The sequence below is a fragment of the Lygodium microphyllum genome, chromosome 8 (genome assembly GCF_053477565.2).
Source record: "Lygodium microphyllum isolate KBCC chromosome 8, Lygodium_microphyllum_v1.1.10, whole genome shotgun sequence".
Classification (NCBI taxonomy): Eukaryota; Viridiplantae; Streptophyta; class Polypodiopsida; order Schizaeales; family Lygodiaceae; genus Lygodium; species Lygodium microphyllum.
In genome coordinates, this window is record NC_141142.1 from 14,781,664 (window position 1) to 14,807,899 (window position 26,236).

General features: G+C 43.5%; 1 pseudogene; it reads left to right on the forward strand.

Moving 5' to 3' along the window:
- Window positions 1–7,713: 7,713 nt before the first annotated feature.
- On the forward strand, window positions 7,714–11,814 carry LOC148031996 (uncharacterized; annotated as a pseudogene).
- Window positions 11,815–26,236: the final 14,422 nt, after the last annotated feature.

The following is a 26,236-nucleotide window of genomic DNA, read 5'->3' on the forward strand; positions in this document are numbered from 1 at the left end:
TCTCTCTCTCTCTCTCTCTCTCTCTCGGTATCTATCGACCACCATACCCAATGGGAACGTCTCCCACGACAAGAAGCCTCTCTTTCTTCAGAAAAGAAAGAAAAGAAACACGACAGACCAATTGCTCTCCCCACCCCCTCCCCTCTCCTCTCGTTAAAATTGCCCTCCTTTTATTTACATTTAAAATTTATTTTAAAATTTACATTTAAAGTTTTTTTAAACCAAAGGGGGCTTGGTCGAGTGGTTAAAGTGAATGGGTGGGTGAGTAAAGGACTTAGGTTCAACCCCTGGAGGTATCGTCTGTCCTCTGTTGGGGAGGGTATTGCCAAAAAAAAAAAGTGAATGGGTGGGTGAGTTCAACCCCCGGAGGTATCGTCTGCCCTCTGTTGGGGAGGGTATTGCAAAAAAAAAAAAATTGCCCTCCTTTCCCTCCTCACGAACACCAGAAGCAGAGATAGCTTATTGCCTCTAATTCGCATGCTACCCTCTTCATCCATTCTTGGCCCGCCTCGTCTCCCATTGTTCCACTTCGGCGCCTCTTACACCACCGCTCCGCCATTACGAGTCTCGCTCTCTCCCCTTCTGGAACCAGCGTCGCCTTCTGCTCTCTTGATTACTCTGTTAAGCTCTTCTCGTACCCAGGTAAGCTTTTTTTCTCTGATTGAAGTTCTCTTTTGGGCTCAGTGTCTCTTTCTACATGGAAACGATCCAGTGAATCAAGTGGACGTTCAGCGGCGCTACGCTCCTTTGCAATGCAGGAAATGTGCTCGCATGAGTGCATCCTTTTCTCTATTTTTCTCTCTGATTACTTGATGCTCTCGGTTATTTGTGATGAAAACTTGGATTTTTCTGTTACTGCTTGTCTTAACCAAGTTGCTGCCCTCGTTTATAACAAGTAGGGGGTCTTTTGGAAAAAGCTAGGGCACCGTTTATCCTTTAGTAATGTCTCTCACCTTCATGCATAGTTTGGGTTTATGAATCTTTGGGTTCCCCTCATGGGAGACTACACTACAGCTTCCTAAACTTTTTGGATCGTTGAATTTTTATAGTTTGTGAGATGGCTCGTCTAATATTAGAAGGCCTAGCTCCATCAAGTACTATCTTCTTCTACTAACATGTCCAATGCCAGTTTCTGCAAAGCAGTGCCTGGCTACGTTATTGAGTAGGTGCTCATCTAGGTTTCTCCTGTTATGCACCTAACTATGTTCATATCGAGACATCTTGTGGTGCATTTCCTAAGCTTCAACGTGTTGGAATAAAGCCATAGGTTGTTCGTTATTTAGCTATGAGTGTTGGCCTCAACTTTAGCAAAGGAGGTTGTGAGAGACTATTTGTCCCTCTCTGTGAGAATAGGCGATTGGAAGAAAGTCTTAGTAGCAATCACCAACTATACACACCCAATAAAATGCCACAAAACTGTTTGCTGATATCATTTTGTGTTATTTTTAAAAGCGAGAGAGGAGCACCATGTAACTCGTAGAACTTGGTAAGCATTTCTTCAATTGAAAAAAGTTGTGAAAAATTTAAGTGTGACACTGTTGTGGTTGGGTAGGCTTTCTTGTGACTCCATTTGTTATTGGATGACTAGTGGAAAAAGACTGGTGAGTGGTTTGAAATCTTTTCCTATTATAGGAATGCTTGAAGCATAGCTGTTTGCTTGTCTCATGCTACATCAATAATTGTCGTTTTGTTTATTGGCATAATTACAAGCATAATTTGATGCCTTCTTCTCTTGAAGTTGGTACCTTAGCTTAGGACCAAACTGCATCTGCATCCTGTTTTCCCTCTCTAGGAAGGGTTCCTGTATGTAGGCCGTTAGGCAACATATCAAGACGTACATCAAGTCATTTACTGGATTCTTACTGCATGGAAAGGTTTGGATTTAGTTTGTGATTTGTCACTTGTTTTTGATAGAGATATCAAGCCAGACAATCTATTACTAGATCGCCATGGGCACATGAAGCTTTTAGATTTTGGGCTACACAGGTATATTAAACATTATTCTTTTCTTTTATTGTTTTGTACTGCATGTATTTGACAAATTGCAATGTCTCATATTTGTAAGGTTTTGTTGGTAATATGATTGCCCTATTTGTAAGGTTTCGTTGGTAATATGAGTGCTCTATTTTATGAGATCTTGTCATCATCTCTTGCTTTCTACATGATATGGTTTTATGGATTCCAGAGTAGATTTGTGCACATATCTGATCAAAAGACCATGGATCTTAACAAGAGAATAGAAAAATCTTCTTCTTCTCATAGGAAGAAGAGAAAGTCTCAGCCAAAGCTAGATGCTTTCTTATCTAAGCGTCCAGCCAGCAATGTGACTAGTATGTTGGATTTCTAATTCTTGATGATATGTTGGATTTCTAATTCTTGATGATATGGTGTACTGCTCGTGTTTGATGATATGCTGAATTGCTCTCTCGCTTTTTAATGCTCTGGTTTTATACCACTTGCATGATATGTTGGACCTCTACTTCTTGATGGTATGCTGCTGAACTGTGCATGTTTGCAGTAGTCCCCAACATCTGGTAAAGAAGTTTCCAATTCCTGAGAAAGAGCAGAGCTGGATTACATTCACCCTGCCATTCACCTGTCATAGCTTTGATTCCCATCTTGGCTGGTGGCAATGATCTCTGCATCCCCCGCATCTACTTCATGACCTCTTGAAAAGCTGGTAATCTTTGATTCTAACATGCACATATTATTTAGGTTCCAGTTTTCCAATTCCCATCATTAGTGTGTGTGAAATAGAGAGATTGAGAGAGAGAGAGAAAAAGAGAGAATAGTTTGTGTGTCAATGTCTTTTTTGTCTTTTTTTTTACTCTTCCTTCCTCATTCTCTCTTGTATGGTTGTTTTGATTAGAGATCTGATCATTCATGTCTCTTGTATGGTTATTTTGATTAGAGATCTGATCATTCATGGCATCAAAGACTCACATAAAGGTGTGTGATCATGGGAGTAACGAGAAGAAGGTGCTGGGCTACGTCAGAGTGATGGCAGATTGCACTTATAGTGATATACGTCAAGAGATCATCCAAGATGGCATTGTAAGTGAATCATTCGAGTTTGTTATTGAAGATGAAGACTGTGATGGAGTATGCATATTGAATGCATTACAAGAGGAGCGTTGGAAAATTGAGAATAGCAAGCGAGTTGGCATAAAGAGGTTATCAACCACGGTGGATGATGGAGGGTCCTCAAAGCGTGTTTGTAGAAGCTTAAATACTTCCATGGAAGCTACTGCTATGGATGGGATGGAAGAGGGCGATCAAATAAGGGAAGTGGGTGATCATGGTGGGAGAGTCAACATGCTCAAGAGTGTTTTAGTAACACAAGAAGCGCTCAAAATTTGGGAGCTCCAATGTGAGAAGGTCCGCAAGAAGTTGAGTGAGAGAAAGCCATCTAGAGATGATAAATTTCAGCTCATCACGGAAGATGTCAATGACCAACCTTTGATTCGAGTGTGGTGCAATGAATGTGGGAGTGCTTATGGATCGGGAGTGACTAGTGGCAAGCAATCCGCATACTCATGCTTGTCAAACTTCATGAGATTTCACATTCTAGATGGTCAAGCACATCAAAAACGATACTTATCTAACCGAAGTTTGAGGTTTGATGCATTTTCTACTCATGGTTCTCATGGAAGTACTCCAAAAGACGAGAATGATTCTGATGATGCAATAATAATCTTGGCAGCTATTGAGGAGATGAATAATTTCAATAGAACTCATGAAGGTAAGAATCAACTTCTTGTTTTATGTTGTAAATTGTAATATTTTTTTGTAAAAGATATTTGTTGAATCATGTAAGACAATTCTTAGTCCCTTATTTTGGTTCCTTTTTTAAGGATTTTTGCTTGTGCATATCAGATTCAATTGTCAGCTACGTTTCTAAACTCTTATCAAAATTTTGTATCCTCATGTAGGGGCTGATTTTCAGTTGGTTGAAGCAACTTTACATGACTACAAAGATAAAAATAGTGTCAAAGTTGTGTGCAAATATGATGGGAAGTGGCTGCACCTATGTCCTCGAGGTTCAGATTTGCAGACCATCCTAACACAACATATCAATGCAAAATCTCACATCAATGCATGGAGCAAGAAGACCACAATAAAGCAATCATCTTCTCTCTTCACAGGAGCTAGTGGGCGACCTAAAAAGAATTTTGAAAAGGATCCATGTCAACAAACTTTGGGTGCATTCCTCGTATCAACCAAAGAGCATGCGGAGGTGGCTTCCATCCATGCAGGTGATTCAAGCTCTCATTTATTAAATCTGTGTTGGGGATTATGGCAGTGTAAACTTGATGTTAATGGTAGTGAGGTTGATATAAAACCTTTTCTCCAAGACCTAAAGATGGGTGAAGAGTGGTTTTGTGAGCCACATACAAAAGCTACTTTATATGATGGGGATGTTGAATACAGGATAGATGGATGCTTTAGGCATGTGTGCTGTCTTCGGATCTCAAGAATTGGAATTCCGTTTGAAAGTTTCACATGTGAGTATTGTAAGAAAATTCCATCTTGCGCTGATTTTCGTGGCAGAGTGTATCGGGAGGGTAGTGCAATTGAGAAAAGAGGAGAGAGGCAAACAGGTCGAGGAAGGCGATTGGATTACCTTTCTGGTGCAGAGCTTAAAAGCGTTGTAGTTGAGACAAAGAAAAACTTGCGAGAGGCCAAGAGAAAACTATGGTGGTTGAAGGCAAAGATTGTGGTGCTTTCAGTGAGAATCAGGTCTTTAAAAGAAGCAAACTATGAGGCTATTAATAGGAAGGATGTGCAACGTTTTTGCAATAACATTATTGAGGCTCATAGGCAAGGAAAGTTTGGTGGCAAATTAGCTTTATGGGCTTTTCTTCAAGACATTGCAAATAATGCATTAAGATCGAAAAAGGGGCAAAGATATGCAGAATCCTCAAAGACCATTTTTGAGGTTGCAAAGCTATGGGGTGGGCCGCGCTTGCATGATTTTCTAAGTGTAAACCTTGGAGGGCCATCTTTGTCAACCACAAGGAGGCAAGGAAGAAAGGCAACTCAATTTCAATCCGGAGAGCATGAGTATATCGTTGATATGGTTGGAAAGATATACAAGGATGTAAAGTCCAAACATGGAATAGCATCACGGGTGCCATTCATTATTGTTGAAGATGAAACAACCATCAAGCGTCGCATGAGGTAAAAACTTAGTTGAATTTCTCTTCGCTTCAGTTTTAAAATTTATTTATGTAACAAGTCCATGGAAATAAAGATGTTAAAGTGGAGCTTCATGTTTTTGCAGATGGAATGCGAAGGATGACACTCTAATTGGGTTTTGTGGAAGAAAGGGAGAGGATCATCAATGCTCCTCAAATGATGTTATCATTGTTGGAGATGGAGCACAAGGATATGAGACAATAGTGGATGCCTTCCAAAATCACGTAGTGGGACATTATGCAAGACTGCTCATTGTCAACCCGCTTCATGAGAGTCTTCCACGGTTAGCTCTTGTTGTGCATTGCACTTGTAATCGCTTTGATAGCGATTTCATCAAAGCTCAATGGAGTCTTGTGGAGCAAATGTGGAATGCAAAATGGAAGGATTGCCTAGGGCCAATAATTGGACATGCTTCAGATGGTGATAGTAGACGTCGCAAGCTTATGCTTGAAGACTATTTAGGAAAAAGTGATAGAAAGTTTGGTATCAAATGGGATGGATGGAAACTCAAAGGCAGAATCATAGGAGACAATGTGTATGGACTACATGATCAAGATTTTGTGCATTGTGGAAAGAAGCTTGTGAACCCTCTTGATAGTCCTATTCGACAACTAGCGATTGGACAAGTTTGGATTACACTCAATCATGTTGCTTTGGTCTATAATCATTTCTCTATCGATCAACACAAGTTACAAGAAGAAGATATACAACGAAACGATCGGCAAAATTGGAGAGCAGCCCAAGTGATTGTCTCTAGACAAGTTCAAAAATGTATGATAGAAATGCAAAAAAAAGAGAGGAGCATGCAAGGGACTGGGGCATATTTGCAGGTTGTTGCTGATTATATAGACATTTTTTTGTCTCCACATTTAGACTTGAGAGAGCGTGTGGTGCTTGCTAGTAAAGTGGTCTTCTTCTTCAAGTTGTGGAGATTATGGATTCATCATCATTCTACATACACTCTTAAGAAAAACTTCATTAGCAAAGAGGCTTACACAGATACCCAGCTTTCTTGTCATTTTGTGGTTCTACTTATAAAGATGTTTCGGGATTTCTTCCCAAATCTCAAGTGTCCTTTACATCTCACAGGATCGGATGCAGCAGAAATTTATTTCAGCAAGATTGGAGGTATGGTTGGGCAAGAAAGAGCATTTGATTTTGGAGATGTTTTGCATTGTGTTGGAAGCTTGAACAAGATTACCGTGCATGAATGTAAATCAAATGGGGTGACTTTTTCAAGGGCACATAAGAAACAAGAACACATATGGAAGGATTTGAACAAGCATGAAGGCATTTTGGAAGCAGATCTTGGGAATTACGAGAGCGTTTCCTCTGATGAAAAGTTGATAGATGCATTGAAAGAGGGATTGAAGCGGGCACAAGATCTTTGTGAGTCATTGGGGATCAAACCTAGCACAATCGAAGGAGTTGAATGGTGGACAGAGCCTTGGATAGATACACAATCAATGTGGTCAAAGATAGATGCTAAAATGGGTGACGCTGATGAGCACGATGACTTTGTGGAGCCTTGCGGTGAAGATAGGCCCATTGAAGGCAGCGACGGAGATGACGAGGTCATTGCTCTGAGTGAGATTCGACATGAGGTGGATGGGATTCTAGATGAGGCAAGCATTGAGGATGAAAACAAGACTATCTCGCCTGTGGTGGAGGTTGACAAGAAATTCATCTTCAAGTCTACTTTGGTGAGTCAACTCAATGGAAACTCAACACTATCAAAAGATAGGTTGACAAGGGTAAGACAAGGAGTGTATTTCAGCAATGAAGGAAAATTAGCATCAACAACCAATGGAAATTTCTTTGGAATAGGGTCAGATTGTGCTGTTTATTTCTACGATGACACATGTGGAAACAGAGACACAAATTTCAAGAGAAATGGAAAAGCCACAAAATTGAAGAAGATGCAAACTCTTCATAGTACATGGTATCTTGGAAGAGTCCAAAAGATGCGAAAGAAGGTAGGTGGCAGGTATGTAGATTACAAGCGAGGTCTTGACTTGGTAGATCGACCACAAGGGATGGAGGTTCAGCTTGGTTGGTATCAGAAGGTGAAAGGACACCATACATACTCTTATGATGTGACAGACTTAAACATGGTTGATATTGAGTCAATTATTGCATTGGCACATTTAACATACAATGAGGCTACTGATAGATATGTTCTTGATCAAAATGATTATCGAATCTTTAACGATTTCTTAAAGTCTGCTGGTTAGATGTTTATTTAAATCATGTAAGTATGGAACCATTTGGTTGTAATTTGTGTTTTAGTCATGTTATAACACAGGTGACCTTATTCTTTCCATTTTCATATGATTGCAGGCAACGAATCCTCCACCTTGCAAAGTGGGGAGGAGTTGGAATGACATGAGTTGGATTTTTGTGGGACTGAAGTGTTTTTTGGGAAGGAGTTGGAATGACATAAGCTGAATTTTTGTGGGACTCAAGTGTTTTTTGTGGGATTGAAGTGTTTTTTTGTGGAATGACATGAGCTGAATGACATCCACTATATGTTTTTTGGGAGAGCAGGTAAATTCCAACCATTGTCTCTTGGAAGAACGGGGTTTATCTCGTATAGTACTCTAGTTTTATAGTAGCCCAAATTCAGATTAGTTTCACGTAGCAATTGATTGTGTTATTGATATTTGCAGTACAGGTTCGTAGCAGCATGTATTAAGGCCTTTAACGATTAAGGCCTTCGACGGTTGAATTAATGGGCATGTACATAATATTTTGCTAGCAGCTCTCAAGGACCTTTTGGTTTGGCCAAGTCGGGCAGTTATACCAATCTTTCCAGGTGATTACAGGTATAAATGAATTACCCTCCTTCTTAAGTGAGTTGTATAGGCTAATATCTGTCAAATGCTTCTCTCCAGTATGCAAGAATATCTAAGAGGACAACATGGTGAAGGTTCCTATCAGTTGTTTTGTTCAATTGTTGATTTAGCATGTCAGTAACTAATTTTTGTGTTGAGTCATCTCTAAAAAGTATTTTTGACAGTGATCCGGAAGCAAGCTATATGGGCCATCTCTATGTTCAGCTAGTTGAAGCAAGAAATCTGGCGAATTCACTGGAAGATTCGACCCCTATGTGATCTAGCAGTTGTTTGCAAGTCACTGTGAAATTTTATATCACTATCAAGGTCTCCTTTTGTAACACAAGAGCAGGTGGTTGGTTTTTTTTCAGAGCTGGGCTGGCTGTGCAGCAGCCTGAGTATGAAACAGGAGTGGCTTTCAGTGGACAACATTGACAGGCGGAGCAACCTTTCTGTGCAAGAGTTTATCACAAACTATGAAGAACCGAATGAGCTAGTAATCATAACAGATGCATTATGTAAGTGGCCAGCCTTGATGAACTGGAACAAGGAGTATCTAGTGAGAGCAGCTATTTGAATCAGCCCAAGTTTACAACTACTTTTTTCCTATTTTTTCTTGCAGTGTAGCCTGCAATTGGTTCTATGAGCTCACCGCACGAGAGGAGAGGGCGTCTGACAGATTGGTAGTCCTGCATGGCTTGCCGAAGTTACAGAGTAAGCTGCCAAATCCAACCAAAGAGGCTGATGGAGGAGTATCTTGGAGTCCCTCACAAGTGTATGATAACTGTGATACAAGAGGGGGTTGTTCTGCTATAAATGAAGCTGTAGTTTCACAATGTACAAGCCCAATGCCACTGCCTGATGAGCTTGCAGCAGTAAGCCCAATGAGACCGCCGCAAGGGTACCCAAGCAAAGGTCTTTCACAAAGAGCTTCTCCTAGAAGGTGGTCTGCCTCTCCTTTAAAAAAGGTTCAAGTTGGTCGATTTGGGAGCCGGCGGGCCGGGTCGGTCGTGATTCGCAGTATCAATTACTTTTCTGAACGCCAGAGTAAAGAGAGACACCATGTTATGGACACCAGTAGCAACAGCGATGGTGAAGAAAAGGCTAAGAGCTGTACTCTAGATGAGCCAAACTAAGACTGATGGAGGAAACTCTAGAGCGTAGAAAAGCGGAGATGGATGCCCAAACAGCGAAGCTCAATGACAAAGCTCATGCCAAGGCTCGTGCTGCCAAGCTACTTGCCCTTTAGGCCAACTTGAGGGATATGCAAAGACTCCAGGTAAAGATCTGGCTGAATTTGTTTTGGCATGAGATTTTGTCCATAGATTCTAATGTGTTATGAATATTTGACATCTGTTGGCAGGAGGATGGAATGGTTGGGCATGGCAATCTTCAACCATTGTTGACAAAGGATTACTCGAGGTCTGATAGTAGTCCTCCCTCTCCTCCCTTAACACCCCGAGTGGTGAAAGAGCAGGCATTGACACCAAAATCTCATAGGGCAAAGAAGGCGGTGTATGCATCTCAAAAGAACTCAAGCAGTCCTGGGAGCTCCAGACGAATAGTTTCCATCTCCCCTAAAACCACTCCTTGAGGAACTCTGGGGTAAGCCATTGGTCCAGAGGACCCCTAGTTCCTCAAATGCCCCTGAGAACTCTCTTTCCTCCTTGGTTCCTTGCTTTTCAGACCCGAAGAATGAAAACATGAAACCATCTCCAGGGAAGTTGTCGGGCTCTGCGATAGTGCTTTCCAAGGATGCTGGGATTCCTGCTCAGCATCCAGGAGCAAGCAAGGCTTTACAATCAGGACCAAATGGCAGTGTACCCAAAAGAAGTTCAAGGGTAGAGAAGAAGACCCAACCAAGGCAAACCAGGCAGAGTTTTGTGACAGGTGAATTAACAGATCCATCTCCTATGCCTGAAGGGGAGGTCTCCCTCTCCCTCTTGAGCACTGAAACTGACATAAAAGTGGAGGCTCCTATCATGAGCAAGATAAGGCAAAGTTCTGTTGCTCCTATTCAGGAAATGAAGCCCTTTTTTGCGCAAAGGGTCTGGCATTGGACCTGGTGCTGGGCCAGGGATTGCAAAACTGAAGGCCGAAGCAGTGAAGAGTTCTGACGAAGATGTCCCAGGAACTCCTACAAGAATTTCTGATGAAGAGGCTCATGCATCTGCAAGGAGCGTCATGGACACCAGCGATGGGGAATGCATTCCTGTGGAAGCCCCAGTTGCAGATGTTTCCTTATCTTCTTACAAGGAGGAGGAGAAAGGGAAAGCACAGACTCTAGAGCTGTCAGATGTTGATGTAACTCATAACTCAGATGGTGGCTTCTTTGCTGTATGCGAAGATGCCAAGGCTACTGAACTTTTGAAGGATGATAAATTGCCACACGTTGAGAGGGGTTGTCACATTGTTTCATTTCCCATGGAATTGGGCACTAATGAACGTCACGATAGTAAGTTTGCATCTGAGCCAGACTCTGTACCTCACACACCTTGGGATGAAGCAGCTGGAAAGGGAGTGCCAAGTGCTACTTTGTCTCAACTTCTCTCTGAGAGTACTGGCCAGGTGGTGCATATTGCATCCTCAGCAAGTGGTTCTGCGTCATTTCGTGCTAATCTAGCAAGTGGAGAGCAATATGCGCCCAGAGTCTCTCCTATGAAAGCTGCCTCTCCGACTAGCTCAAGTTTGAAGCGTCTAGACGCTATCATTCCTGACTACTTCAGTCCCTCTGTTGCTACCCTTGTGGAGTCCCTAGTTGGAAGTCTTGCTTCTCGGGATTCTTCTGGAGTTCAGTATTCTTCTGATACGGATCTCACTCACTCACAAAAGAAGTTGGGCTCCTCTCAAAAGTCTATAGTAGTGATCGTTCCACCCAAAGAACCTGCAAGAGGTTTCAAGCGCTTGCTGAAGTTCGGTCGAAAAAGTCGCGAAACACCAGATATCATTGTGAGGGATGGTGTATCTGCATCTGCCCCTTCAGAAGGTGACGACGAACTCGAAGAGGTCAACAAGGAAGCAAATAAGCACTCCTCTAATATAATACTCCAAAAACTGAAGCTTCAAGAGAGGCTTATAAAAGATTATGGTAGTGGTAGTCATGCCAGTAACACAGACACAGGACCAGGTAAGCTCTATTGTTCACTTTACTGTTTGTATTATGTATTTCTTTGGTATAAAATTTTCACAAGAATAAGTGGAGCCTAAGTGAAGGAGGTCAGTGGCAGTTATATTTTAGATTCCATCTTATCTTTTTCATTTTTTTAAAATGCAGACCTATCTGTACAAAGCTCCATTGTTCCATCTAATTTTAAGCTTCAATATGATCATGCTCATGGGAGTACAAAGCTCAAAGGTAGTTTCTTCTGTTGATTTGCATTGATAGCTTTCCACTAGACGAAAGTTGTGTAGCTGAACATATTTCTTTTTATACCTGTTACAGCACCATGATCATTCTTTTCTTTGTCGACTTTTCGTTGCTGTAAACTTGGGCTGATTCATGATGAACATAGACTTGATATTTTTTACACTGTTGAGCAGGAGCAATCTTCTCAATGTATTAGACTTTTTGAAGCGGCCAAATTCTGCTCAACTGGTATCAGGCACAAGAGACCGTGTAAATTTGCATGACAAGTTCAAGAGCTTGTATGTCCAGATGTTTCCTGGTTCTATTGAAGAACTGGAGAGTAAAGCTGCAGCAAAAGCTAAGCAAAGAAATGCTGGCTCATTTTGGGACACAGTGATGGATGCCAAAGTTGGCAGCTTCAAATTTGGTTTTTGAAATGCAGTTTTTTAGTGACCGCTATGTTTAGGCAGGTAATACTCTCTACAATCTTCCTGGTGCATGGTGAGAAAACTAACATATTTGCCTTGAGTTGTATCATGTGATACCTTATTAGGTTCGTTGGCATGCAAAGTCAACTTTGTACCGATTATCCCATTTGCCTGCTGGTGGCATAAAAAAGTTCTCTTTGGTGCTCAAATCATATGCAAGGAAATATATTGAAGTCAAAAATTTATATTTAGCAGCCTCATTGTCTTCATGTCTTTGCCATGTAGTAGCGTATTATTTTTGTAGCTTCATACCCTAAATGCTGAGGGTGGTTGAGATGTGACCAAAATGTCAGTGTTGATACACTCGTCATTTTCTTAATGTTGGCCTCTACTTTGTGTCTCATAAGAACATGAAGAACTTTTTGCAATCTGAGTAGGGACTCCTGCTTTTTCGAGCTCTTGGCATCAAGGGTTGAACTATGGAGTGATCTCACAAGGACACACTTGCCTCTCTTCTCTATATGGAATGCTGCGCTTTCTTTATTATTATTTTTTTACTCCATGGCATGCCCAATGCAAAGGGCTGATGTGTTTCACCGCACTACGTTTTACAAGATGGGCAGTTGCTTCTTATTGCTGTATTGGCCCTAATAGCATGGATTTCAACCTGCATAGGTGTTTTTCTTTATCCTAACGAAGGTTCTCAGTCAAGGTTGGAAAGCCACTCTCTAGTTGCAGTATCAAATACATTTGACAAAGATCTGCAATCAGACGAGCCAGTTTTTTAGATTACTTTTGAACCGAGTGCTTTCAAGTGCCACATACGATGTTAAGGAAACTTTTCACATAAAATGTCTTCTCCATCCAGTGCCTCAAGTGAATGGGCCTGGACGATTCAGCAAAAGCCTCGACACATGTCCCATGGACAAGAATGGTCTTTCTCTGAATACCTAGCTAAGTGTCGTTGGAGGGTCCTTCGCTAGAAAATGTCTCTATGGGTTGCATTTAAAGGCTGTGTTAGCTTGGAACTAAGTGCTAGAAGTGGGCCTGAATGATTATTGCAACTCTGACAATGTCTATCTTAGTACCCAAATGTGCTAGATTGTCACACCTAGCATAGTTCTGTTTTAAGAATTTATCAAAGCAAGGTCTTAGTGCCCAAGTGTGCCAGATTGTCACCTAGAATACGTCTATTTTAAGACTTTATTAAAGCAAAGTCTAGACTCATGCAAGCCCTATGCAGTCTGGCATTATGAAGTTGTGTAGCAGAAATGTTGAGAGTAGACCTGTTTTTCTGTTACTACGCTATCAAAATTTTTTTTGGCGTCTTCCATCTTTCTACTAATGGACAATTTTGTGGATAGAAACATTTGTGTAGCCGAATAGCATAATATTTAATTGTGGAAGGAGTGGTTGCACACATGGTCATAAGCCATAGTTGCCATGGTTTGAAAGCCTATGAGCCATGCGAATATGTGCGAAATAGAGTCATAAAATGATACTCTTACAAGGTTATCACACCAAATCAATATGGTGAAGCATGCAATACTGTCATTCTTTATTTATCTCTTCAAGTAAGCCTATTTGTGACTTCTGAGGGGTGTACCTATGGTTGAAGCTTGGCTCACCCAATGGTTCATGAAAGATTGGGTGGTTCAAGCAGTTAGGGTGTTCTTTTGTAATCCTCTCAAAGTCATGCCAATTTTGTCTTTTATGGATTGGAGAATATACTAGAAATAAAAAGATCGGATGGGTCTAGCAGACCTATTCTCAAGGAAATATTCTCTCCTTAAGTGCAGCTACTATTGTCCATCTATTCTTTGTCCCATTCTATTAGATGGGATGGCTATAATATACCTCTGCATGTGGTTCCAATTTTGACAACTACGCACTTTTCTTTTTGTTTTCAGTTGTTTCCCACTTCAAAAGGGCATATGGTAGTGGTGGATCCTCATAGACATCTCTCAATTTTGTAGGTCTTACAAAGGCTGGTGCAATTGAGGCTATTAATACTTTTTTAACCCTTTATTCTTCCCAACTCCACCATCTAGTTGTATTTTGATACTCGTCGTTGATTCTTCAAGCAAGAGTTCAATTGCATATCTAACACGTGTATTTTTTTGCATATTCATTGGGCATTTTGCTTTCTCAATCTAGAAACTCATTGAACACTTCTCTTCATAGTTAGGGACTTCTCTTCATCGGGTCTGGCAATCCACTCTTGCGTAGTACCAAAGATCTTGTAATGTAAATTATACAGGGAGGGGGGGGAGAAATGCATAAGCTTAAAATTTTAAAATTACAGGAGGGTTATTATAATATACCACAAAGATAACAGGAGGTATATATTAAATAGGGCAAAAAAGGTTATAGAGGGGTTTTAAAATATGCCTTTGCACGCACGTGATATCCATGATTTTGTAAGGTGGACCCCCCGGGGAGAAACTCTAGGTCTCGAGGCAAGAAACCAGACATGAGTGTTCGAAAGAAAGAGCCTCAACCTAGCATGCTTAATAAGCAGATGTCATATGTAACCGTTGAGCGTGCACAAAAGTCATCAGTGCCCAATGAGCCTTTGATTTCCCAAGGGGGGAACAAACATCATAGGCACAACATTGCTCATGGCAAGGCTACTCGCTCAACAAAGCAAATGGCATAATCATCTAATAGCCTTGAGAAAATCATTCAGCTAGTGGCACATCCACCTAGGAGTCCTAGATCTCCTACGCCCTCTTCTCCCAAACAGACACAGGAAGCACCACAGCAGTTGTCAAGGGCGACTGCTCAAGTCCAATCTCTATCTCCATCTAAGCTTCCAATCGTCAAAGAGGTAGGACATGATGCCATCTGTAGCTCTCGACCCAAGGATATGCCTGAGCCACCTAATGCGACTAGATCAGCTCATGTTCGATCTATACAAATGAGTACTCAAAGGCCAACGAAAGACACAACCACTTCTGATCGCCCTAAGGACTTGACACCACAATCCACCAAGGGTAGCCAGCCCACTGAACTAGTTGCTACTACTTCCAATCCATGATCACAGCAGTCACAGCCCTTGGCCGTGACAATGCCCCTTGTGGAACGTGTCCTTAGTAGTTTACCTGTGGAGGAGGTGTCGCAACCAAATCCCTCAACAACTCCAGCACTTTCAAAGTGCCTAAAGCCTAGGACGGGGGAGTTAAACGCAGGGGAGTTGGTTGAAAAGCTAGACTCTCTGAAAAGGGTGGCAGTTCTGCCCTCACAACCGGGCAAGGCTATTCAACAAACCACGGCTATGTCCCATAAGGACACACTAGAGAAGGGAAATGCTGAGGCCCGACCAAGCACATCAACGGTCGATATAGCCCAGGGTCCTGAGTTGTTGAGAGAGACACCTTCATTGACCAGGAAAAAGAGGAGAAAGCAGAGAAAATAGCAATAGATGTAGGTGGTTGTGGACCCAAAGAACATTGAGACGAAGGGCGCTGGAGAGCTAATGAATAAAGCATCGAGTCCATCCACCAATGAACCCACTGATGCCTCTCCTAATAGCGGTGAAACCCCAGACACATCCGTGTATTCTGAGAAACCAAAGCAACCGTTGCCATCAACAGTTGCTTGCAACACTCTATCCACTAACAATAGAACTCGCATTGACCAATCAAGAGTGGATACAATGCTGTCACAACAGGGTGACAAATCTATACCAGTCACATCCGAGAAGAACCATGACGAAATAGCAGCAAAACCTCAGGAGAAACGTGAGAACCCCAAGAGCATGAGAAATCCTAGCGTGGACCAATCTTGCTCATCTAGGCCTGAGCCCCTAGCCATGCTGAAGCCTGAGGAAACTCTTAGAACTTTGCATGAGATAGCAACCGAGCAAGCCCTCGTTGAACATAGAAGTGTCGCAGAATGCTTAACTTATTTGGAGGCTAAGCTCAAAGTGGTCGCGCGTGTCTATGTCCTTGCGAACATGGGCACAATCCCCAAGGAGCATCTTGGAGATTACTTGACCTTTCCTCTATCATGGGAAGAACAAGAACATCTTAACGGGCACTACGACAGGATCCTGCATGAACAGATGCGACTCATCCCTGACGAGGAGGCTGACGAACTGCGCTTAACCGTCACGTTCAATGAAGTACTCTGCCGATCGAATCTCGCAGACATAGAGCTACTAAAGCGACTGTCAGCAGGCCAGAGTCAATTTGAGCAGCGTTGGTGCGAAAGCCGCGTTGTAATGGCCGAACTAGGGGCTCAGATCATGACGGTCTCAGAAGAGCGATTGGCCAAATGGCGGTCTCAAAGAGACCCAACCTATGTGGCACCAACTTCCCTTCGAGTGCTCGCTGACATTCGGGGTGCGGACTTGGCTGGGACTAGGCTGCAGGGCCCTTTGATTGATAAGGTTCTCACCGAGGAGAAGTTACATATTGCCAGTAGACTTGGTCAAGGTTCCATGCTACTCAACGTGGCAAAGTATCTATTAGTATTAAGTCAGCTGCCACGAATACTAGATGCGTGTGCCACGCTCCGGTACAACCCAGAGTTCTACACTTGGTTCTTATCCTCGTGATGTGACATGGATTCATAGATATGTATATAAATAAATGGTGATTTTTGTGTCACCTTGTATAAACAATATCAACACACACAAGTAATGATAGTCAAGTGCAGGGAGAAGAGTTGGTTCTAACAGGCTAACCTCCTCAAGTCCTCTTCTCATCACACATTTAAAAGCCGTGTGACCATTCCCACCCCAAGTGAAGGGCATGCAACCCACATTACCGCCATAGGAGGCCTTGACCAACAACACTGATGTTGTAGACAGGGTGCAGTCCCTTTCTATACACCTTCTTCCCGTTTTGGTCTATCCTTCCGAGGATGTGCCCTATCCCACTCCACGACAACCAGTCCACACAACTTAGCATAAGCCAATATTGGCTAATGGCTGGAGGCAAAATGAACATCATCATGGGGGCCATCCCGTTACGACAAAACACTGCATGCCTCACCCCTCCCCTTCTTGTCACATGCGCTTGATAAACCACACTAAAATCCCTTCCATGCAAACAGTTGTATCCTATATCCAGGTCTAACCCTTGGATTGCGCCCTGCAGGTTTCGTTTGGTAGCAGAACGCATGGAGAATCATGGGGATCTAGCATGCAAGGACGCTCTTCACAGAAGGCGGGAGCATGTGACACGTGCCCCTCCACCGGAGCGCTATGTGCCCACCATCAAGAGGTATGCCAAGAAGCGAGGCCCCAAGCGACATTGCCCAGGGCGAAGGCCGAAGAATACTCGAGTCAAGAACGTAGAGACTCGAAACCCGCAACAGGCCGCAGCACTAGTGGTACATACTCTCAGCTCCCGCTCGGGCCCCAGACGCTCAAAGGCAGAAAGGGCAGCCCGGGAAAGAGAAGAATTTAATGAACTATTTAAAGATATTCTGGAGACGGTAGCGGGCCGGGATTACACCATTCATGTCCCGGCCGACATGTTCCCTGCTCACCCCCACGGGAGCCCCACACCAACAGATCCCCAATCACCCGGCTATCCAGACTCGCCCCACCTCGTACAAATCGAGTAGCCCATAATGCATAACGGGCTTATCAAATGATAACTGGCCAAGACTTTTTGTTCTAAATGGTTAAGTGTTCCCAACTTGTTAAGTGTTGACGTGTTCCTGACTTGTATGAACTTATCATATCTGCGTTTAATATATGCTACGCCTTAGCAAAAGAAAAAACTAATCAAGCGTAGGTGATAAATGTCTAGTCAACTAAGTGATGTCTCCTTGCATTGCACTAGTTTATTATAGTTGCCGCATACACAATGCATATGCTCTCATGAAGCGACAAGTGGATGCAGGATGATACAGGTCCTTGTGCGAAAATGTTCAATGCCCAATCACCGCAACACCCACAACCCCACAATGAGCCGCGGCAAAGCCACGTTGCCGAAAGCACCCTTGCCAACCGCCCACATTGCATGGCCCACAAAACATTCCTGGGCCACGCCCCCTTTCTGGGTCAAGCTCTATAGTTGGCTCACAGCAGTCGTTACCTCAATTGTACCCACATCGCATGTGCCGCAAGGAGGGTTGCAATATCTCAAGTGTATCTCCCCCTTTCGCCAACTGCTTCTCTAACAACGAGGCTAGGGCACCATCATCATTGTATTATTCATTTTCTGAGCCTTCGAAGCTTGACATTTTCCAACCCATTGAAAGGCTGATAGCCTCAACATATTGTAATGGTTGTACTCAGGCACCAAAAAAAAAAAGAGAAAACAAAAGAAAAGAAAGAAAGAAAGAAAAAGAAAAAGAAAAAGAAAAAGAAAAAGAAACGAAAAGAAAGGAAAAGAAAAGGAAAAGAAATGAATGGAAAAATAAGAAGCACCCATGATCACAGCACAGCACCTAGGGGTCCTCAAATTAGGTACGTCTGGTGACCTTGGTCGACCAGCTTCGTCCCTAGTCCCCTAGCCCCTTACACTCACCCACAATTGTTTAGGGCACATCAAGGGCAGGACATACCTGGGGAGCTTGTCTCGCCTAGGGTTAGACCTGTCACCCTGACCCACTTGCACAATTTTCTTTTGCACTCTGCCTTCGTACCATTGCAATCAGGGGTGATAAGCACCGCACGATTGGCCATGAAAAGTACACCGTACTCATCAAGCGAGTCCAATAGTTTCCATCTACTAAAAGTGCGGTGTCCTTGTATTTCATTATGCTACATCGTGCAGTCACAATGCAAAGGATGTCTCATATGCCTTCACGCGTACTCCTTCTCCACATGGACAACTTTGCTTCATCCACAAATTGTTATGAGAAACTAGCCCACGGTCTTCTAACTATGTAATATCTAAGTATGCACGAGCACTTGCATAATATCTGCACCAAAGTATATGCACAGTTTGGGTCCTCAAGTGCAGGACAATACTCTCAGCTTGCTTAGAGTTTGACCTGTCTCCCAAACTAATCAAATATGTCTTGTGCATGATAAGAAGACTAGCACTACCCCTTAGGGAGAGATCACACGAGAGGTTTTCAAATTGCAGGTATTGAAGCCTCCAACGAAATTCCAATCGCTCCTTATCAACACTCAACTTTGAATACTTGTCCCTTACCATCCGACAAGCCCGCAAGGAATCGTCATGCGCAGAATCCCCAACAAACCAACACTTGTGCTGGCCATCCATGCAATCCCCAACACAGCATGCCCTACCACCAACTCCAACAACCTTCCACCAGCCACCTTGGCCACCAACAGGCCCCCAGGACCTTCTGCCACACCACCACCAACACTCCTCCACGGAAACCACAGGCGTCCTTGTCACCCACGTCTTCGGTGCATGCTACAGCCTGCTACCTACGACGATGAGTGCCATGGGACTGGCGCTCGTCTAGGAGGGGGGTAATGTTAACCCCAACACGAAGAAAGCAAAAGGAAGTGGAAAAGACATAGGGCAAAGGCGAAAAAAAGGTAGCCCGACTGAAGAAAGAAAAGGAGAAAAGGCCAAAAACGCAAGGGCAACCTTAAAAGTCCAAGGCAAAGGCAAAAGGGGAAAGGCGCATTTTAAAATAAAAAGGCGCACCCTGAAATCTTGTAAAAGAGCGCCGGGCTCTCACCCGTGCAATTTGTAAATGTAGACGGGCGGTGGAAAGGAAGCTAGGAAGATAGAAGGATAATGGGAAAAAGGGCCTAGGCTATGGCCGGCCATGTAAAAAGGGGAAAAAGGGGATGACTGCCCAAAAGGGATTTAGGGTTTTGTATATAAAGTTGAAAAGTGAATGAGAAGCTCATTCTTGTGTGTGGCCAAAAGTAGCTCTCCTCTTCTTCTTCTTCTTCTTGTTCTTGCTTGCTTGAGCTTGTGCTTGAGAGAGGGAGTGTGAGAGTGTGAGGGAGTGAGTGTGTGAGGGTGAGGGACCGAGGAGGAGAAGCTCTCCATTTTCTCCTCTCTTCTTCTCTTCTCTTCTCTTCTCTTGTCTTGCTCGCGGCAATGGAGCTTGGAGCGTGGAGCTTGAGGATGGAGCTTGCTTGAAGCTTGCACTTGGATCGTGGAGCTACCGGAGTGTGCAGGAGAGGAGGTAACTCGAACGGCACGGAGGTAAGCTCACTACACCCATAGATATGGATGGCGCGTCGGCTATGTGAGAGGTAGCCATTAGTGCTCGGCTTGGAACGCTTGAAACAATAAGCGGTCCGAGGGTCTTGGCAGTTGAGTGAAAGCTCCCACAAACATTTCGGCCCTTCCTACTTGTACCAATTCTATTGTTTTGAGGAAAACCTCTTGGTTCACTGAGACCAGGGATCCCCCCCCTCTACTTCCCCTTTTTTGATGGAATTGCTTAGTTATCTAATTACCTAGTGTATTTAATTTAACATATAAGAATTGCTTCTTTAATTAGTTTTTTAGACACAAGATTCATTCACATAACTTAGGCACAAATACAAAGACAAGACCAAACAAATCTTTGGAAAATAGTAGTAACAATGTATTTATATGCACCTTCTCCAAGGTACAACACCAATCCAACATTCCGTTCCTTACACCAAGACCTATATCCAAAGCACCTAACCAAGACCACATGTCCAAAAAAAAGTGAGGTGATCAATACTAAAAGGCTCATAAGTATAGCTCATAAATCGATCCCTAGTGGTTCATATTGGGGGTCACACAATAAAGGGGTTGGGCAACACATGGGTCTAATGTTGCACCTTGCATAGCATAGGCATGGAGCACCTAGTAGAAATTCAATAAAAGAAGTCTCTCCCTTTGTCCCTTCCTACTTCATATCATTCGCTATTAAAGGTATGAGTAGATTTTCTACATATATGCAGGTTACTTGACCCCATGGCATTGAGTGCCAAAGCCTTAACTCAAAAATCTAAAGGAAGCTTCTAAAGAGCTTTGGTATGCAAATCCATCCAATAGAGCTAAAGAGGAAAAAAACACACAACATACATAATATATTTTATATATTATAATTAGAGCTTTGTCTTGGAGATTTGAAACCAACTAGAAGGTTCCTATTGGGAGCTCACACTCGGCCGCCAAGACCCGTGGTTTCTTATTGTTCAAGCATTTCAAGTCAAGCACTAATGGCTACCTCTCATATAGCTGATGCACTATCCCTCACTATAGTCTAAGCTTACCTCGATGCCCGATTGAGTACCCTCCTCCTTCAGGCACACCAGTAGCTCCACGATTCATGATGCGAGCTCAAGCAACCTCAAGTCTCCACCTTCAAGCTCCATCCTCCATAGCCATGCACGAGACAAGAAAAGAGAAAAGAAAAGAAGAGAAGAAGAGAGGAGATGATGGAGAGCTTCTTCTCCTTGATCCCTCACTGTCCCACACTCACTCCTATGCTCGTGCAGACTTTCCCACTTTCACCGAAGGAAACTTGGTCTTTCTCAATAAATGAATTACATTGTGCCTCGTACTTTCCTTGTGAGAGCCTTTGCAAGTTCTCTCTCATCCTTGAGAGGGCTTTGCTAGAATATATGGTGCTTTTGTTTGTCCCTGAGAGAGCATCCTCCATCATTGACAGGACTTCCCTCATCCTTGAGAGGACCTCACCAAAGTAGTCAGAACTCCCCCTCGATGTTTCTGAGGATGCCATCTCCTCTATGATTTTTAATAAGCTTCATCATTCACTTTTTGACTGGGTCTCCCTTGGTCTTCCTTTGCTTTATTTGGCTACATGGTGACATGGGCAACATGGATAGTGTAAGTCGATGCCGATGTGGTTGCAGGGGGATTGGTCTTTGGAAGAAATCGATCAATTGATTGAAGTAGTAGGGGCCAAGAGCATATTGCATGGATGATGGGGCCTCTGAAGTTGGTGGGTTGCATCATTGGTTTGTACCTGAAAATAAAAGAAGGTGCACTACTTGGCTGTGACTGCCTTACCATGGTGCATAGTGCTCATGCAAGTGTAACTAGAAGTTGGGTTGAGCCTGGGTGTTGTCCCACACTTGAGAACCTAGTGCATGTATCGTTGGAGGTGCAATGCTCGGCTTAGGGATATGGGCCTGGAAGTCCTACCCTTGAGGTGCCCTAAGTGTGAAGTGGGTTATCAAATTGGGCTAGGGGGTTAGGGACAAAGTTGGCCGACCGAAGTCGCCAGACATGCCTAACTTGAGAACCCCTAGGTGCAATGATTGTGACATGTGGAGCTAATTGCCCTCTTTTTTTTTTAATAGATAAACACAATCAACACTATAGATACAAGGGAGTTCTCAATATGTGCCCCGATCCTCTTTTGATGATGCATTATGGGGTGGCCTAAGGGATTTTCTCAAAAAGGCATAGCTTTGCATGTAGCTCTTGATATTAGCCCTAGCATTTAGAGGTGTGGTTGACAAAAAGGAATGTCCACACCTTGTAAATGAGCTATTGTTCATGTCTTCAAGTACCTTCATACAAAAAGAGGGTAACAACATAGCCCTCATGCCATGGCGTAACTATCTATTCCTATGTTGAGATAAAAAAAGAGTGAAGGTGGGCCTCCTCGGCACGGCTGGCTTTTTCTTTAATAGAAATCTAATGGTCCTAAGATAATTACAAGTTGTGATGAAAACGGGGTCTGGACAGGATGAGAAATCCTTGAGGAAGCACGTGATTGCAGGATGGATGTCTCCTGCCTTAAAGGTTAGGCACTCCTTGGGATTCCCTACATTGGCATTATAGATCTTTGGGAAAGTTATACCTACCATGCTCCTCCCTATTGTAATCCACTCCGTGCCAGCGAGGGTAGGGCATGTAGATAGGATCATTCCTTTCTTCAGGGAGTGTGCCATAGAATGCCATCCATGCATCAAGGTTTACATCCCATATCCTTCTCCGCCACTTGGGATGTGCTTCATAGCCTTGAACCATGTTGGGGATCTAGTACACCTTGTCCTGCTAGTAGTCTAGGACCTCTCACCTCCATCGAGTAATAACTACGCTCCGCTCCTCGACCCATCGATTGGCCAAGTTGTTGGCCATTTAATGATGCTATCCACTACTTACACAAGAAGAACTCGGTCCAGGGCCTGTGGCTAGAGGAATAATAGCTCGAAGGTCTGGGTTTAGAATTCTCCTTTCTCCCAAATACTCACTTCTTGGGGCCAATTTGATGGGATAGCAATCCTCGCCTTGTGGCACCGCCTCTCCAAGAAACTACTGGGGTCGCGCTCTAGCTCTTTGCTGCGCTTGCTCCACTGATTCCCGTCTTCTTCTCTTAGTTGTAATGATGCACCCAGGTACTTGGTTTCCTTTGGGATCTTCTTGAGGCACCTTCGATAGTGGTGTGCTAAGCTCTCGGGCTTGTTTCTCCTCTTCTAGTTCTTACTATCCGAAGTTTGATCCTTCCTCTTGCGGTTGCTCTTGTCAGGGGTCAAAGCTGGGGGTGGATGCGGCTACTCCTTCTCTTCAAAACCTAGCTCCTTCAGCTCATTGGTGGAGAGGTCGACTTGACTCAAATATTTCCATTGTTATTTTCTAGTGAGGCTAGTGTCGATTGGAAGAGCACACTCTTGCAGGTCGTACTTCAGGGCTCTGGTAGTCATTTTCTAACTTCCTTCTCATCCTCTCCATGGAATCCTTGATGTCCACTTGCATTAATGGAGCATTGTGCTTAAGAAGGCTTGTCGTTGTGCCTCTAAACTTACTTCTATGGCTTTGATTCTAGCCTCTGCCAACACCCGATCCCATTCTGCTATGGCCAAGCACTCGGCAAGTTCTCGCACCCATTCAAAGTTGTGCTCTTTCCACTATTTGGCTTTCTCTTTTAACTCCTCCTTTTCCTTCTCCATGCTTTGAAACAACATCATTACCACTTGCTATTGCTCATTCCATACTCCTAGCATGTGTGTTTTTTCCTTGTTCTGGTGGGTCATCTGTTCCTTGGCTATCTTCTGGCCTTGTTGCACCATGGAGAGCTACATGGAAGCTTCTGACAGTCTTTTGGACAGATCTTTGTTCTTCTGCATGTGGGCTTCTTGGCTTCCTTTATGCCACTGTCTTTCAGATTTAGTCATGGCTTTTATCTCCTCCACCTCCTGTTCTAGGTTCTCTAGCTCCTCTTGCAGCGCCCTTGGGTTGCTTCTTTGATGGCTTCTTCTTTCTCTTTCTCCAAGCATTTGATTTCCCTTACGATACTCTCATGTTCCTCCAACTCTAGGGTAGTCCTCTTTTTCAAGTCTTCTATTTCTTTTGTATATCTTCGTGCCCTCTCTTCTGTTGCGGCCTCTAGCTCCTCCATAACCTCCAGGATGTTTTTCATATTCCCTTGTAGCTCTTCGCTCAACTTTGATAGCTCATCATTAAGTTGTTGCATGCTTATTTCTCCTTGGCCCACCTTGCTTCCCACTTTTCTTCTTCTCGTTCCTTTGCTTGGAGCTGCTCTTTTATCTCTCGGATTTCTTATTGATGCTTTGCTGCCTGGCAAGTTGCTTCCAACCTAAGTGCTACTGAGGCTTCTCTTTCAATCTCTAGCTTGGCTGTGCTATGTAGCTCTCTTCTCCTCCTTGGCCTTTTCTAGCTACACTAGGAGCTCTTTGACATACTCATCGTATGTTGTGGCCGTGGGCATCGTAGGGGATGCCGTAGTCATAGAGGCCTCTAGCTTCTGCCTCTTGGGATACTACCTTGACTCAATGGGCCAGTCTTTTAGCTCCTGCAATGGGGACCCTTGCTCTTGAATCTAGAGCTATCTCTTGCATCTTCATTACCAAAAACTACATCATGGACATTAACTTGTAGCGTGGGATGTGAAGATTGATGGGAGGGGGTGCATTGGGGCTTTGCCCTTGCCTGATACTATTGAGACTACTTCAATTTTTGAGGCCATGGTGTTGTTGCTTGGCTCTCCTTCCCTTTGGGGGCTCATGTTGGCTAGCTCTTCCATACCCAAAGTCTCCTCCACTCACCTATGCATGGCCTTGGCTATGTCTTCATCTTCCTTTCTCCTCAACTCTTCCGCCTCTTGCTCTATTTTTCTTTTTCTCTCTTCTTTGGCCCTCTCGGACTCTCTTTGGGCCCTCTTCAACTCGGCCCATTCCTCCTTTGTCATTGTTTCTTTTATTTCCTTATGTGGCTTCGATGGGGTTCTCTTCTTTGGCGCCTTGGGCTCTCTCTCACCACTGTGTCTCTTGCTCTTCCCTATCACTTATAGTCTCTCACTAGACTACTCCTACTCGGGGTGCGGAAATCAGTCAAGTGTCTCCCCTTCTTCCTCTTCACTCCTTTTGTGTCCATCAGGGCCTCATGGATGATGGCCGTCTCAGTACTCCACCGAACTTGATGGTGGATGCCTTGGAGGAGGACTTTTTATAGCCTGACCTTGTTGTGGAGGTTGGGGACTCCCCTCATGCTGTTGTTGTGCATGTGGTCAAGGCTTTTGCTAAGCTTTCAATGGTCTTTCGCACGAAGGCATTCCAGTCCACCTCATCTGGGGATCTAGCTGCAATGCTTTCTACCAAATGGTACCTCGATTCTATTCATAAGGGCATTGTATCTTTGACAGGAGAAGAGGGTATGAACATCTTTCCCTATAGTTTGATTTTAGGATTTGGGATGTCCACCAAGCTTATCCCATCCACTATGCGCACGACAACCTTGCTCATCCCTAGCATGCTATACACATCCCTTTTAGGCATCTCTCTATCCTGCTAGTCAAACCCATGGCCTTCTCCACCATTGTAGGGCTCAATTCCACCTCTACTTGGTGGGCTTTTTCCCATTTTCCTATTGTCATTGTGCCACATTTTCTTTCAGTATTGAAACTCCTCAGAAATTCTGTGCACTCATTGTAATTGATCACCTACCTGACCTTCTCTACGTACTTCTGTAGGTTGCACTGGTCCACGAGTTGTTTTATGGGCAGCTCTTCCATGATGGCTTCTTCTAGGTTTAGGGTGTGCTTGAACGTGAACTAGCTATAACCCCTCATTTCTACCATCAAGCCATACTTTACTTGCTCTTCCTCCATGAATGGGAGCTTGCCACCTTTATCTTGCCCTACCATTTTAGGTTCATGTCATATATCATGGCCCACCATTAGTTTTCTTGAGTCAGCTTCCACAAAGAGGTAGATAAAACATACATGAAAGCTTCTTGAGAATGTTAAATTCTTAAGTATAGAGTAAAATTTCCGCTTCAAGCAATCCACAAGATTCAAAATTATCCATTATAAATTTTTCCACATTCTAAGTCTTGTCATTTCAACATTGATTGATGCTTAAGGCATGTTTGTTTTCTTCTTTTCTAGTTTCTTTTTATGCTTGTTTCCTTTCCACTTTACCCCCTCCCTCCCCCAAGAATGATTTGAATCCTTCCTAGGTTTGGAGAGCAAAGGGCTAAGGGCATCTAAGCGGCTTTGGGCGGGACATGAACTTGCAGAAGCTAGACATAGAATTGCGGGTTATATTCCAATTGAGCATG